This window comes from Engystomops pustulosus, chromosome 2 (assembly GCF_040894005.1).
Source record: "Engystomops pustulosus chromosome 2, aEngPut4.maternal, whole genome shotgun sequence".
NCBI classification, from domain to species: Eukaryota; Metazoa; Chordata; class Amphibia; order Anura; family Leptodactylidae; genus Engystomops; species Engystomops pustulosus.
The window spans coordinates 163,618,229-163,635,546 of NC_092412.1; the positions used below are offsets into that span (position 1 = coordinate 163,618,229).

At 44.8% G+C, this 17,318-nt stretch overlaps 1 protein-coding gene across 5 annotated transcripts in view; it reads left to right on the forward strand.

Moving 5' to 3' along the window:
* DEF6 (DEF6 guanine nucleotide exchange factor) overlaps positions 1 to 17,318 on the forward strand; it is a 180,059-nt gene that overhangs the window by 106,148 nt on the left and 56,593 nt on the right. The gene's annotated exons all lie outside the window — the stretch shown is intronic.

The window sequence follows — 17,318 nt, forward strand, 5'->3', positions numbered from 1 at the left end:
TACCACAGTCACTTACAGTCACTTACTTCCTGGATAACAACACTGTGCTCCTAAATAATATATACCCCTCAAAACACAACTGACCGCACTCTCCACACATATAAAACATTCCTTCATTACACATATATATATTCTACTGGAATTATAGCAGGTACAGCACATCAATATACAACACCCCTAATTTATTAATACAGATTTTACACACAGTGCTCCCCTGACCAATGTAAATATATAGCACCCAATAATGAACATATACTGTATATACATAATAATGTCTTTATTTTTATAAAGCCCTGCTCTCATATATTTAAAGTCCTCGTTATTCACCCACATATACAGCCCTCCCAGCTTAGTACTATACTGTATCCCATATACAGCCCCCCAGCTTAGTAGTATACTGTACCCCATATACAGCCCCCCAGCTTAGTAATATACTGTATCCCATATACAGCCCACAGCTTAGTAATATACTGTATCCCATATACAGCCCCCCCCCCAGCTTAGTAATATACTGTATCCCATGTACAGCCCCCAGCTTAGTAATATACTGTACCCCATATACAGCCTCACAGCTTAGTAATATACTGTACCCCATATACAGCCCCCCAGCTTAGTAATATACTGTACCCCATATACAGCCTCCCAGCTTAGTGATATACTGTATCCCATATACAGCCCCCCAGCTTATTAATATACTGTATCCCATATACAGCCCCCCAGCTTAGTGATATACTGTATCCCATATACAGCCCCCCAGCTTAGTAATATATTGTATCCCATATACAGCCCCCAGCATATTAATATACTGTATCCCATATACAGCCTCCCAGCTTAGTAATATACTGTATCCCATGTACAGCCCCCAGCTTAGTAATATACCGTACCCCATATACAGACCCCCAGCTTAGTAATATACTGTACCCCATATACAGCCCCCCCCAGCTTAGTAATATACTGTATCCCATATACATCCCCCCAGCTTAGTGATATACTGTATCCCATATACAGCCCCCCAGCTTATTAATATACTGTATCCCATATACAGCCTCCCAGCTTAGTGATATACTGTATCCCATATACAGCCCCCCAGCTTAGTAATATACTGTGTCCCATTTACAGCCCCCAGCATATTAATATACTGTATCCCATATACAGCCCCCCCCCAGCTTAGTAATATACTGTATCCCATGTACAGCCCCCCAGCTTAGTAATATACTGTATCCCATGTACAGCCCCCCAGCTTAGTAATATACTGTACCCCATATACAGCCCCCAGCTTAGTAATATACTGTATCCCATATACGGCCCCCAGCTTAGTAAGATACTGTACCCCATATACAGCCTCCCAGCTTAGTAATATACTGTATCCCATATACAGCTCCCCAGCATATTAATATACTGTATCCCATATACAGCCCCCCAGCTTAGTAATATACTGTACCCCATATACAGCCTCCCAGCTTAGTAGTATACTGTACCCCATATACAGCCTCCCAGCTTAGTAGTATACTGTACCCCATATACAGCCCCCCAGCTTAGTAGTATCCTGTATCCCATATACAGCCCCCCCAGCTTAGTAATATACTGTACCCCATATACAGCCCCCCCCGCTTAGTAATATACTGTATCCCATATACAGCCCCCAGCTTAGTAATATACTGTATCCCATAAACAGCCCCCAGCTTAGTAATATACTGTATCCCATGTACAGCCCCCCAGCTTGGTAATATACTGTATCCCATATACAGCCCCCCCCCCCAGCTTAGTAATATACTGTATCCCATATACAGCCCCCCCAGCTTAGTAATATACTGTATCCTATGTACGGCCCCCCAGCTTAGTAATATACTGTACCCCAAATACAGCCTCCCAGCCTAGTAATATACTGTACCCCATATACAGCCCCCCAGCTTAGTAATATACTGTACCCCATATACAGCCTTCCAGCTTAGTAATATACTGTATCCCATATACAGCCCCCAGCTTATTAATATACTGTATCCCATATACAGCCTCCCAGCTTAGTGATATACTGTATCCCATATACAGCCCCCCAGCTTAGTAATATACTGTACCCTATATACAGCCTCCCAGCTTACTAATATACTGTATCCCATAGACATCCCCTCCCCCAAGCTTAGTAATATACTGTATACCCCCCACCTGAAATCTGGCCCCGTATAAATATATACAGCCCCCCCCCCCAAGGAAAAAAAGAATCTGCCCCCATATAATATATACACCCCCTCCCCCCCCCACTCCAAAGTATAAAACGATTCTGGCCCCTTATAACATACACAGAATTCCCCTTCCCCCACATTATAAAAGGATTCTGACCCTTATAGAATACACAACCCCCCGTCCAAAGTATAAAACGATTCTGGCCCTTATAACATACACAGCAATCCCCCCCCAGTATAAAAGGACTCTAGCCCCTTATAGAATAAATAGCCCCCCCCCCCCCAGTATAAAATGATCCTGGCCCTTATAACATACACAGAACCCCCCCCCCTCCCAGTATAAAGCGATAATGGCCAAATATAAGTAATACACGAGCATCCCCACCACGCTATAGCTGTATTTGCCCCTTATTGGCCACATTAAATTAAGGATTGTACATGAAAAATAATAAAAATCATACTTACCTGCAGGCATAATGCTCCCACGGCGCGCGGCTCCTGTTTCATTGCAGCTCTTCACAGTGACACAGGCGGCATGACGTCATCATCCGCCGCCTGTGTCCCTGTATAGTACGGAGCGACGCCAGCAGCCAGATAGGCGCTGCGTCGCTCCGCATATAAATCGCGCCTGTGTCTTAAAGAAACAGGCGCGATTTATTTAGCTGGTGGTCTCAAGGGGCGCCCGAATCACCCACATTAGAGCGGCAAATGTCGCCAATCTTTAAGGGGCTCCCCATTCTGCCGCCTGAGGCGAGATTGTCATCTCGCCTCATGGCAGATGCGTCCCTGACCCTTAGGTAGGATATGAAATGTTCTTTCTAGAATTCCCTCTTTATGTGAAATCTTGTCTTTTTACATATAAAAAAAATCACTTCCAAAATCAAGTGAAAAAAGCTGAAAACTAATATTATGGCAGAGATGAGTCAGGATCAGATGCTGGGGGGAGCACTAATTTAGATGCCTCTTTCTAGTTCTACAGCAGCTAAAACCATGGTTCTGGTAACATTTTAAAGACAAGGATTTCAACCTTTAAATCAATAGGACAATGTTGCTATGGGCTAAAGACCCTGAGATAAAAGATGAAAATTGGGTCTTAATTGGATCTTTATCTGCTTGTATTTGCAAGTTTGACTTTACCTCCACATATTACCAGTTCTGTAGATCACATGCTTGGTTTAAAGATAAAATTATCTTAATTAATCAGATGCCATTAATGTAGGCATCTATCGGGACTTCTCCCACTGCAGTCTTTAAGCAAAAGCTTAAGCTTTTAAAGGTAAAGGGGATACATTTCACATGAAAGAGGCAGTGCTAGAAATGATATACTAACTGTGGGTGCTGCTTGTTAAATAAGGTTAAAGTAGGTAACAGTTTTCCTTTAAAAGAACGGGGGCAAATTTTTATTGCCAAAGAGGTCTTATAGATTTTACTAACTAAGGGGCAGCCACCTGTCACAGGTCTTGTTGCGGTGGTGGTGGCAACACCCAGAAAATCAACTTTGAAGTGAGCTGTAAATTGGTTGTATAAAGTCAAAGGAGGCAGAACGGTTAACATTGAAATCAAGGTGGGGAGCTCTGAACACCTCCTCCTCTGTGAGTGACATCATGCAACAGATCTGGAGATCTGGTTAGTGATGTCTCTGGATGCAGAACCATGAATTACAGTAAAGGAGGGCTTTCTGAGGAAGAGAGAGCTTGGCTTCAGTGTTAAAATTATCACTTCCTTGACTTTAAACAATCAATTTACATCTCTCTTCAAAGTTGATTTTCTGGCTGATGTTACCACACTGGGCCATGAGAGAAACGTAATCTGAAAGGTGTTCAGCTGCTTGGCAACATAGTGGTTTATTAGGTAAATTTTTCATGACAGGTTCCCTTTAAAGATAAAATGGACGGTATCCAACAGGAAATAATTTTGCAATCCACAAACTCCATTAATCCCCTTCATTCCTGGAACTCACCCTGTACACTCTCTTTGTTTGAGCCAGTAACAAGCCAGTTACTTTGAGCCAGTACTTTAAACGTATCTTTAAAAGTACTTTAAAAGTATGCAATTGTTACTCCATTACTAAAGAAACCATCCCTGGACACGTCCAGTGCTGTTTACTGCTGGTCAGTTTCTAATCTACCTTTCATCTCCAAACTCCTGGAATGCTTGGTCTATTCTCATCTTACCTGTTATCTCTCTGCTAACTTCCTCCTTGACCCCCTACAATCTGATTTTTGCACCATGCATTCTACCGAAACTGCTCTTTCAAATGTCTCCAATGATTTCCTCACAGCTAAATCCAAAGGTGACTATTCTCTCCTTGTTCTTTTGGATATCTCAGCAGCATTTTAGATTGTGGGCCACCAGCTCCTTCTCAGGATGCTTTGCTTCATTGGCCTAAAGGACACTGCACTCTCTTGGTTTTCTTCATATCTCTCTGACCACACTCAGTGTCCCTTTTCTGAATCTCTCTCTTCACTTCTTCCTCAAGGCTCAGTCCTAGGTCCTCTTCTCTTTTCCCTCTATACTGCCCCCATTCGACAAACCATCATCAGATTTGGTTTTCAGTACCATCTATATGCTGATGATACACAGCTATATACTTCTGCATGTAACATCACTCCTGCCTTATTTCAGAACACCAGTGATTGTCTCTGCCATTGTCCTTTATCTTCTTGAACTTGATCTTTCTAAGACTGAACTTCTTGTCTTTCCTCCATCTACTAACCAACCCAATCCAGACCACTCCATCTCGATCTGTGGGGTCACCATAAACCAGAGGCAGCCTGTCTTTGTGTTGTGTTGGACTATGCCCTCTCCTTTGAACCATATGGAACACCCCTGGTAATATGTAGACAGGTGGGAAGTTGTGAATAGCGCCCTCTGTAGGTCAGGAGCTGTTAGGGAGTCTGATCCCCTCTCTAGGAAGGTTCTAGAACCTGGAACTTGTGTAACTGTAGATGTAGATACTGTCTGGTAAGGAAACAGTTAACAATGTGAATGTTGTTAGCCAATTATATGCTTAGTAATTGGTGTAAGGAAGGAGTAAGCTGGTTGGATGATCCACCTGAGCTGGACACACCCCAAGGTTATATAAACCTTGGGTGTGGAAGGTTGTGGTCTCTCTTTCCCCTGAGGTCTCTCCAGGGAGACACAGGACTTCTCAGCACAAGGTCTGCAGCCATGAGCCCTGCAGACCTCCATCACCAGTTATTTGCCTCAACCTTGCTGCTGTAGCACTCCACCATCCTTCAGCCTGAAGCCACCTTGCCAAACTTTAATCCCATCATCCTGAGGAATCTCACCCGACAGCTATCTCCTTCCAGAAGAAGTTTGCTGATGTTAAGGCCGTTGCCTGCTGTTTGAAGTTCAATCAAGAACTGTATATTGATTTTCACAACGTTGCCTCCGTCTGATCCCTGGATACGGCTGCTCACCACCACGGGCTTTCCCATCTATTACCCAGGGACTCACCCTACAGACACTCAGGGGTTGCCCCAGCGAGAAACCAGTACATCAGCCTCTCCCTCCATATTTATTGCAAACACCACCTGCTGGAGACCTGCCAGGTCAGCCCTCAGGTCCCCATACCAAGCACCATGACCACAGCCATGCTTGTTTTTAAGACCAAACACTACACAGATGCCTCCAGCCTCTGCCAGTTACTGCACTGGTGGCCTGTCTCCTTTAAATAATCACCCTCATTCACAAAGCTCTGCATAATGTTGCACCTCCCTACCTCTCCTGTCTGATCTCAGTCTATTGCCCAACCCATGCTCTTCTATCTGCCAGTGATCTTAGATTGTTCTCTATCTTAATTGGAACCTCTCACTCACGTCTCCAGGACTTCTTTCAAGCTGCACCAATTCTATGGAATGCCCTACCCCGGACTATTAGACTAATACCCAACCTGCACATTTTCAAACCTGCTCTAAAAACCTATCTCTTTAGGCAAGCCTATAACCAGGGGCGGACTGGGAATTTAAATTGGCCCTGAAAAAACTCTAAAAGTGTCCCAATTCAGTGGACAGGGTCAAACCAAGTAGATGTGACAATGTGATGTGGTGGAGTTACTAAACTCAACACAAACTGTTGATAGATGGTATCAATCAACATGTACAGTGCACAGAAAGAGAGTCATACTGCCTCCCTTGTACAGGAATAAAGCTTTTTAAAAGAACACAGCTTAATACTGCCTTATATATACAAAATAAAACTACAATACCTTCTCCGATAAACAAGAATGTAACTACTATAATACTTCCCCTAAGTGAAATTATATATTATAATACTGCATTCTATGTACAAGAATATAATACTATAATGCTGCCCCTTATGTACAAGAATATAACTACTATATTTCTGCCCCTACAAGAACTACTATAATACAGGCAGTCCTCCACTTAAGAACTTACATACGATCCCTAATTACAAACGGGCCATTGGATATTGGAAATTTATTGTACTTTAGTCCTAGGCTACAATAAACGGCTGTAACAGTTATCAAAGGTGTCTGTAATGAAGAGTTATTGTTAATCCTGATTCTTATGACAACGCAACATTTTTAAAATCCAATTGTCACAGAGACCAAAAAAGTTTTGGCTGGGATTACAATGATAAAATATACAGTTCCGACTTACATACAATTTCAACTTAAGAACAAACCTACAGACCCTATCTTGTATGCAACCTGGGGACTGCCTGTACTGACTTCTAAGGGTGAGGAAGTGTGAGAGTAGTCCTCATGAGTCTCCTGATGCCTGGAGACAGCCTAAGTCAGGGACACCCTGTGTGGGGAGATTCCCCATGCATGACCCAGGCTTCCCCATGCATGACCCAATTTCTACAAGGAATGGAAATCCCAAGGTCATCGGCAAGCAAGAAAGCCAACAGAAAATTGCTGTAAAGAAGGAACAAGAGATAAAAGTGACTGCAGCATTTAAAGAAGTAAGTCCCAAGCCGAGACAGCATGGAGCACCGGTGGTGAAACAGAGTGTAGGACAAGCATCAGCTGCACAGCCCCCCACTCCTGCACCCAGACAGAAGAGAACATAACTGGAGTCACAAACTCTGCAAGAAAACCTGCATCATAAGCTTGTTGTATCCAGCATGGCCTGTGTAGGCCAAACAAAAGATCTGCAGTAAAGCCGCAAAATGTTCCTGTACTGTGTGAACTGGCCTCAAGCCCTGCCACTGCAAGCTGAAAGTCTGGGATAGCAAGGGAGACTGGTGCTCCAAACCCCCTGGAGCACTACTCCGACCAGCACAGCAGGGGAAGGAGACTGTGCAAGTGCCTGAGCTGCGGTTGTCAGAGGAGATCACACGACTGGCAAGGAGAATGGGGGATCTTAGCCACCATAAGCAAATGCTGCAGAAGCCGATAGACTGTTTGCATAGCCTTAAAACGGCACACCCAGAGAGTAACAAACTGTATGATTCTTAGCTGCACTCGCATGGACTGTGTTGTGGAGAAGATGGGACCCCTTGCCAAATCATATTAGAATAGAGAGCACTTCTTGCAGCAGAAGCAGAGCTGTGACCCTACAACCAGGATCCCAGATGCTCACTGAATCAGCCGCAGACCTCTGTTTGCAGTCACTGAAAAAGAGCATGGAGTTGTGGTACAAGTCCCAGCAGAGACTGTGCAGCAGCAGGACAGTGCATTTTCTTATGTGTGTCAGATGGATGCGTTTTCCCAGGAGAACTGTATTGTTAGGACAGAGACTAGAACGTTGGTGGACATTCTGATGAACCTGATGGGATGGGGGATGAAGGGGTCTGTCTCGGATGTGCAGCCATCTGATAATAACATAGAGGTGGATAGGGGCAGGTGGTTGTATGAGGTGATATATGCGAATTCTCCCTCTAACATCAAGCCCCACAGATGAGTCAGGTCCTTCTAGATCAGATCTTCCCCCCAATAACCAGAGTGAGCCCGTCAGGAGCCTTTCAGAAATGCCTGGAGCCGCTGCCCTCCCTCCTTCACCTCTGGTACATACTACAACGGACAGGCATTTAAGAGGAGGAATCATTTAAAAATCGAGGTGCCAAGGGAGATCTCCCAGATAGGAGGTTTCTGGTGGGTGATCTCCTGTGCCACCACACAGTTTCTGGAGTGATTTCTGCTCCTATCCCAGGGTGTCTGTTTTGGGGCATCTGTATAGCCCAAATAGCATTTCTTTTTTGTTTCTGAATTGAATAGGAAGAAATCTGTGTGAAATCCACATAGTTTCTGTAGTAATTTCTGCTCCAATTCCACGGTCTCCGTTTTGGGGGATCTGTATACCCCAATTAGCAGTTTTATTTTGTTGCTGAAGTGAATAGAAAGAAATCTGTGTAAAATCCACCTAGTTTCTGTAGTGATTTCTGCTCCTATCCCAGGGTCTCCGTTTTGGGGTATCTGTATACCCCAAATAGCAGTTCTTTTTTGTTGCTGAAGTTGAAAGCAAGAAATACGTGCCAAATCCACGTAGTTGCTAGAGTGATTTTTGCTCTAATTCCAGAGTGTCAGTTTTGGGGTATCTGTATACCCCAAATAGCAGTTCTTTTTTGTTGCTGAAGTTGAAAGCAAGAAATACGTGCCAAATCCACGTAGTTGCTGGAGTGATTTTTGCTCTAATTCCAGGGTGTCCGTTTTGGGGTATCTGTATACCCCAAATAGCAGTTCTTTTTGTTGCTGAAGTGAATAGGAAGAAATCTGTGTCAAATCCACAGTTTCTGTAGTGATTTCTGCTCCTATCCCAGGGTGTCCATTTGGGGTATGTGTATACCCCAAATAACAGTTCTTTTGTGTTGCTGAAGTTGAGAGGAAGAAATATGTGTCAATTCCATATAGTTGATTAACCACTATGTCAGACAGAAAGGTGGCAGGTGGAGCAGGCAGATGTCGCAGCACAGTAAGGGGATGTCGCAGCAGGGGTGACTCTGTAAGGCAAGAACTGCCATTGTTATCTAGTGGCAGTGTGTTGATCAACAACCCAAAGGTTGTTGATTGGTTGACTAGGTCATCCACTTCCTCGCAAATAACATCTGACAACGCCAGCCTAGAGTCCGTGGGTTCGTCAGATACAACACTTAGTTGACATGGCCCAGGAGCAGTTCAGCGGCCCTCACCTGTCCTCAACCAGCCTCTGTCCTGTTCATTTCACTCAGCCAGAGATCTACTAGGTGGTCTGGGATCAGCGCCACTATACAGCGAGGACGAAGTCTTTGAGGACAGTCAGGAGCTGCTTGGCAGTGAAGAGGTGGGGAAGACATCCACTGCTTCATACAGTAGGCAGGAAAGTAGAGTTATAGAGAGTGGCACGGGAATATGTTGCACTTGTTAGTAGTGAGGCTGTGAATACTGTGACAGTTGAAGAGAATGGCAGTGGCAAGGAAACACAAATCGATGATGATGTGTCAGTTTGCACGTCAGGCTGCAAGTCGCTACTGTGGCCGTGAGTCAGCAGTGAGGGAGGAACAACTGGCGTAGTATAAAGAAATATTGTGCAGACAGTTGGCAGCTGTCTATGTGCACCATTGTCTATCCTCTGTCAGGTCTGACCAGGGGATTCCTAGCAGTCATCACTGATGTACTACTGCCACAGCTGCTGTGGGGAGATGGGGGGGGGGTAGGAGCAGTAGCAGCTCCATCAGCAGAAGCTTAAGTTTGGAGTGCTTAATGAGCAACTTCCTTCACCCGCCTAGTGAGGAGAGTAGCCGCCACCAGCAGCAGCAGGACATGGAGCAGACCCTGCACAAGCAGGTGGTGGCCTACTTGGTTTACGGTGAAACTGCGAATGGCATTAAATCAGTCCAGATCCCCTGAACTACTCGACAGCTGTGTGGCCGCAATTTGCTGAGTTTGTATTAGAGAAGCTGTCCTGCCCGGCCAGTAGTGTGGCATCAGAAGGTGTGTTCAGTGCAGCGGGGGCCATCGTTACCCAAAGGAGAACCCGCTTGTCCACCCGTAATGTGGAGAGACTGACCTTTGTCAAGATGAATCAGCCGTGGATCGGCCAGGATTTAAACACACCAATGCCTAATGCATCACATTAGATCAGCCATGACGCCTCCCCAAAACGTTGAGAAATGAGTCTGGATTCTAACTATCTGCCTCAGCCAATATTCTAATGCTGCCACCAACCTGATGCCACACATCTGCTGCCAGTTGCTCCATCTGCCTCCCACCATCTTTATCGGGGACTGGAATTGTCACCCACCTCCACACTCTGTCATTGTGCCACTTTCTGACCTCCTGCTGCTGCTGGCACCTCCACACTTTGTCATCATGCTAAACTGTGGCCTACCATGTTGCTGCCACCTCCAGAATTTGTGATTGTGTAACTCTCTGAACTCCTGCTGTTGCCTCCTCAACGCTCCATCATTGTGCCACACTGTGGCCTACCATGTTGTTGCCACCTCCAGAATTTGTCATTGTGACACCCGCTGACCTCCTGCTGCTACTGCCACCTCCATGCTCTATCATTGTGCCACACTCTGGCTTACCATGTTGCTGCCACCTCCAGAATTTGTCATTGTGCCACTCTCTGACCTCCTGCTGCTACTGCCACCTCCACGCTCTATCATTGTGCCACACTGTGGCCTACCATGTTGCTGCCACTTTCATACTCAATGTGTCATTGTGCCACTCTGCACCCATGGTCCTCCGTGTGCACCCACTGCAACCCCACCGTCTCACTGGCCTCTCCCGGATCCTGCTCTTCCCCGGATTGCCGTGCGTGTGCATCCTCGCCTCCTAGGGCACTCGGGGGCCAGCTGCTGAAAATTTAATGGGCCAGCGTACCACTGCATGGTGCGCTGGCTGAAAACCTCCACTTTATAATCCGGCAACTCCCTTTCTGCTCTGCCGGATCTTTGTGCCACTGCTGTATTTGTTTGCCATAGACTTGTTTCTGCAATCACTGCAAGTGTATGATTTTCAGGGGGTGCCGGTCCGCCATTGCTTTGAAAGTTGTTGCCTACGCGGATGATGTGACTGTGGCGATATCTGAGTCTTGTGAGGTGCAGAAGTTGTCTGCAGCCATCAGATGTTACTCAGAGGCCTCTGAGTCTCTGGTCTACCTTGAGAAAAGTCAAGCTCTCTGGACTGTAGGTTCTGATGCTCAAATACCCGATCTTCGAATACCCGAAGATCTCCATAACAGCTACGAAATATATGTGCAAAAAAATGCTAAAAGGTGCCAAGGAGTATGCCAAAGGATGTACCATGTTATCCCAAATAACATCAAATGTATCTAAAGTGCAAGTGCATTAAAGCGAATCATAGTCACCACCAGGGTCTGAATACTTCCCTGATGTCGGTGTCCTAAATAACTCCTAACTGGCAGGCATACAGGTAGGAGGAAAAAGCAGAGATAAATGCTCCCCATGCTTATCGTCATCTTAGACCTCAAAGGTAAGTTATTTAGGATATATACAGTGCAGACCAAAAGTTTAGACACACCTCCTCATTCAAAGAGTTTTCTGTATTTTAATAACTATAAAAATAGTAGATTCACACTGAAGGCATCAAAACTATGTATTAACATATGTGAAATTATATACTTAACAAAAAATCTGGAACAACAAAAAATATGTCTTATATTCTAGGTTCTTCAAAGTAGCCACCTTTTGCTTTCATTATTGCTTTGCACACTTTTTGCATTCTCTTGATGAGCTTCGAGAGGTAGTCCCCAGAAAAAGTTTTCACATTGCCGGTGTGCCCTGTCAGGATTTCTTGCCTTATGAATGGGGTTGGGACCATCAGTTGTGTTGTGAAGAAGTCAGGTGGATACATAGCTGATCCTAGTCCTGTAGAATTTGTATTATGGCTAGAAAAAAAGCAGCTAAGTAAAGAAAAGCGAGTCACCATCATTACTTTATGAAATGAAGGTCAGTCAGTCCGAAAAATTGGGAAAACTTTGAAAGTGTCTCCAAAAGCCATCAAGCGCTACATAGAAACTGGCTCACATGAAGACCACCCCAAGAAACAAAGACCTAAAGTCACCTCTGCTGCAGAGGATAAGTTCATCTGAGTCACCAGCCTCAGAAGGCACAGGTGAACAGCAGCTCAGATTAGAGACCAGGTCAATGCCACACAGAGTTCTAGAAGCAGACACATCTCTACAATAACTGTTAATAGGAGACCGTGTGCAGAAGGTCTTCATGGTAAAATAGCAGCTAGCACACTGCCGCTAAGGACAGGCATCAAGAAAAAGAGATTTGTTTCGGCTAAAGAACACAACAAATGGATATTAGACCAGTGGAAAGGAGAAGGCAAAAGGGCCAACGTGTGCTAAGCATCTCTGGGAACTCCTTCAAGCCTGTTGGAAGACCATTTCAGGTGACTACCTCTTCATAGTTTATAGGGGGGCTATAAATTACACCAAAAATAATTTTCTCAAAGTTCTCCTGGCTTTGAATTTCAACCCACAAAGTTTCAGTCTCCTCACACTCTTCTGAGACCACTTTCTCATTCACAATCGCTTTTAAGTCTCTTCTGACATACAGACATACACCACGTCCCCTCCTATTTGCCCTGTCTTTCCGAAAGAGTGTAAAACCTTGAATATTAACAGCCCAAACATCCGATGCATCGAGCCATGTCTCCACTACATCAGCAACATCTAACTGTTCCTCTAGTACCTGAGCCTCAAGCTCACCCATTTTGCCTGTGATACTTCTGGCATTTATGAACATACACTTTAATTTTCCACAGTTATTTATCTGATTTAAAGTAATTTTACTAGCACATATATCCTCACTAATGTTTTGTAACTTATGGATCTCCTTATCCACTACCTTAGTCCCCCATACACCGCCCACCTCACCACCCACCAACATAACCACCCCTCTCTCTGACCTGACTACCCCTTTAGTGTCTTCCTTTTTCTTCTCCGATACCAGTTTAACTACTCCACCACCCCTGCTAGGATCTTCTCCCCCAGCACAGCAGCCCCCCTTACATTTAGGTGCAAGTTATCTGCGGAAAACAGCTTGTACCCCAATGAAAAGTCAGCCCAGTGCTCTAGGAACCCAAATCCCTCTGCTCTACACCAGGATCTGAGCCATGCATTTAACTCCCTGAGCTCCCGCTGTCTGCTCTGTGTAGCGCATAGCATTCAAGAGAATGCTAAGAGTGTTCAAAGCAGTAATCAAAGCAAACGGTGGCTACTTTGAAGAACCTAGAATATAAGATATATTTTGGTTGTTTCACACTTTTTTGTTAAGTATATTATTCCACATGTGTTAATTCATAGTTTTTAAGCATTCAGTGTGAATCTAAAATTTTTATAGTCATGAAAATACAAAAAAACTCTTTGAATGAGAAGGTGTGTTCAAACTTTTGTCAGTGGCTAGAATTGTCATCAATGGCATCTATGTTCCAGCTAGGTTTTTCACCTATGCGTGGTAAGGGTTGACTATTTATGATTAATCCAGATTCTGGGGGAGCCTTAGTGCAGCTCTTTAGCCTGCACCTGGACCAGGGCTTTATAAACCATAGCTGCACCATGGGAGAAGTATCTCTGTCCAGAGCTGGAGGTACTGCTGAGTGAAGCTGGAGTTAATGCTGAGTGAAGGAAGCCTTAAGGTACAGTCTACCATTATTTTTATTTTCTGTGTTTAGTAGCTAAAAAAGGAAATCTTTGTCAGCAAGCACCCAGATAGGCAGGTCTTTTGTTTGTATTTTTTTTTTAACCCCTTAACGCCGAAGCCACTTTTCACCTTCCTGACACGGCCCATTTTTTCAAATCTGCCCTGTGTCACTATAAGTGGTCATAACTTCAGAACGCTTTAACATATCCATGTGATTTTGAAATTTTTTTCTCATGACACATTGTACTTCATGTTACTTAAAAAAATTTTGGTGGTATGTTTTGCATTTATTTATGAGAAAATCAGATATTTGGTGAAAATTTTGAAAAATTAGCAATTTTCGAAAATTCAAAATGTTCTACTTTTTCCACACATAAGTCATAACCCCAAAAAACGTAATAACTAACATTCACCGAATGTCTACTTTATGCCTCACTGGTTTTTTTATGCATACTCTTATTTTTGTAGGATGTTATGGGGCTTTGAACGTCAGGTGCAATTTTTCATATTTTCATTAAAAAAGCTAAATCCTGCTATTGAGGGACCTGCTCAGGTTGGAAGTCACTTTGAAAGGCCTAAATAAAAGTAAAACCCCATAAATTACTCCATTATAGAAACTACACCCCTCAACATACGTAAAACAACTTTTATGTAGTTTGTTAACCCTTTAATTGGTTTACAGGGGTTAAAATGAAATCGGATGCAATTTTGAAATTACATTTTTTTGGGCTAAATGAATGTGTTTTTCATAAAATGTACAAATTCTCAGTGGATAAAATACCAAAACGCTCCACAAAATTTGATACCCTATTTGTATAGGGAATGTTTGTGTTTAGGGGACTTTAACAGAAGGCAGGACCTGGCTCCCCGGAAGGAGATCGCGCAGCCCCGGGCACTGGCAGTCCCGGGGCTGCGATCAGAGGCACTTACACCCCCCGGTAAGCGCCGCTGGGGGGTTCGATTGCAGTCAAATGCCCCTGACACGCCGCGGTCAATGCGACAGCGGCGTGTTAGGGGTTTAACACCCGCGATCGGAGAAATCTCCGTTCTGGAGCCGGCGCCAGAAGCATGACGTATAGAGATGAGCGAACATACTCGTCCGAGCTTGATGCTCGTTCGAGCATTAGCGTACTCGAAACTGCTCGTTGCTTGGACGAATACTTCGCCCGCTCAAAAAAATGGCATCTCCCGCCGTTTTGCTTTTTGGCGGCCAGAAACAGAGCCAATCACAAGCCAGGAGACTCTGCACTCCACCCAGCATGACGTGGTACCCTTACACGTCGATAGCAGTGGTTGGCTGGCCAGATCAGGTGACCCTGGAATAGATTAGCCCCTGCCCGCGCTGCTCGGATCATTCTGTGTCTGGATGCCGCTAGGGAGAGAGCTGCTGCTGGTCAGGGAAAGCGTTAGGCTGTTCTATTAGAATAGTGTTAGGCAGGAGTGATTCTACAAGAACCCAACAGCCCTTCTTAGGGCTACAATAACGTTATACATTTTTTTTTTTTATTTGCTTGTGGCTGGGCTTGCTGGCACTAGTAGTGCAGCTAGTACCATATTGTGAGGAATTTGCAGGGGGACTTGCTACCGTTGTGTTTAGCTCTTAGTGACACACATATCCACCTCAAACACCAAAGTGGGACAATTTATTAGGGGTTTGATTAGAAATAGGCAGAGTCTGCTGATTTTTTTTTTTTTTTACCTTTATTTCATTTTATAGCTCAAACTCATCTTGCAAAGCAGTGTGCTTTCAGTGTAGGCTACAAAATAGCCATAGGAGAACCCCAACGGCTTACTTAGGCCTACAATAGCATTATATTTTCCTTTTTTTTTGTTTGCTTGTGGCTGGGCTTGCTGGCATTAGTAGTGCAGCTAGTACCATATTGTGAGGAATTTGCTGGGAGACCTGCGACCGTTGTGTTTAGCTCTTAGTGACACGCATATCCACCTCAAACACCGAAGTGGGACAATTTATTAGGGGTTTGATTAGAATTAGGCAGAGTCTGCTGATTTATTTTTTTTTGTTACCTTTATTTCATTTTATAGCTCAAACTCATCTTGCAAAGCCGTGTGCTTTCAGTGTCGGCTACAAAATAGCCATAGGAGAACCCCAACGGCTTTCTTAGGCCTACAATAGCGTTATATTTTCCTTTTTTTTGTTTGCTTGTGGCTGGGCTTGCTGGCATTAGTAGTGCAGCTAGTACCATATTGTGAGGAATTTGCTGGGAGACCTGCGACCATTGTGTTTAGCTCTTAGTGACACGCATATCCACCTCAAACACCGAAGTGGGACAATTTATTAGGGTTTTGATTAGAATTAGGCAGAGTCTGCTGATTTATTTATTTTTTTTACCTTTATTTCATTTTATAGCTCAAACTCATCAGGCACAGCACAAAATCCAGTTGTGTGCTGTCAGTGTAGGTTAGAAACTAGCCATAGCAATAGGAAAGCATCGTTTTGTTAAAAAAAATAAAAAAATAAAAAAAAATAAACACAAAAAAAAGTTAAAAAAAAATTAAAGTTATAACTTTCATTTTCAAAATGTTTAACCCGAGGGCTAGGGGTAGAGGACGAGGGCGGGGCCGTGGGCGTCCAACTACTGCAGGGGTCAGAGGCCGTGGTCCTGGGCGGGGTGAGACACCACCTGCTGATGAGGGAGCAGGGGAACGCCGCAGAGCTACACTCCCTAGGTTCATCATGTCTCAAGTTACTGGGACTCGTGGTAGAGCACTGTTGAGGCCAGAACAGTGCGAAGAGGTGATGTCGTGGATTGCGGACAATGCTTCTAGCCATTTGTCCACCAGTCAGTCTTCCACGCAGTCCACCCATGTCACCGAAATCAGCACTCCTCCGGCTCCTCCACCTCAGCCTCCTTCCCCCCAGTCTGCCCCCTCCCAGCAAAATTTGGCATTTGAAGCGACATACTCTGAGGAACTGTTTTCTGGACCCTTCCCACAGTCACAAACCACTTGTCCGGTTGCTGCTGAGCAATTTTCCGATGCCCAGGTTTTCCACCAGTCGCAGTCTGTGGATGATGATGACATTATTGACGTAGTGGAAGAAGTGTGTAAAGAGGTGTCGGACGATGAGGAGACACGGTTGTCAGACAGTGGTGAAGTTGTTGTCGGGCAGGAAGTCCGAGGGGGGAGCAGACTGAGGGATCGGAGGATGATGAGGTGACAGACCCTAGCTGGGTTGATAGGCCGGGTGAACACAGTGCTTCTGAGACGGAGGCGAGTCCTATAGCAGAACAGGTTGGAAGAGGCAGTGGTGGGGCCAGACGGAGAGGCAGGGCCAGAGCTGGTGCATCAGCGCCAAATGTTGCCCGTAGTCAAGCTCCCGTGGTGAGGGCTAGATTTTCAGAAGTCTGGAGGTTCTTTAAAGAAACACCGGATGACCGACGGACTGTGGTGTGCAACCTGTGCCAAACCAGGATTAGCAGGGGTTCCACCACTACTAGCTTAACTACCACCAGTATGCGCAGGCATATGAATGCTAAACACCCCACTCAATGGCACCAAGCCCGTTCACCTCCGGCCGGGCACACCACTGCTCCTTCCCCTGTGTCATCT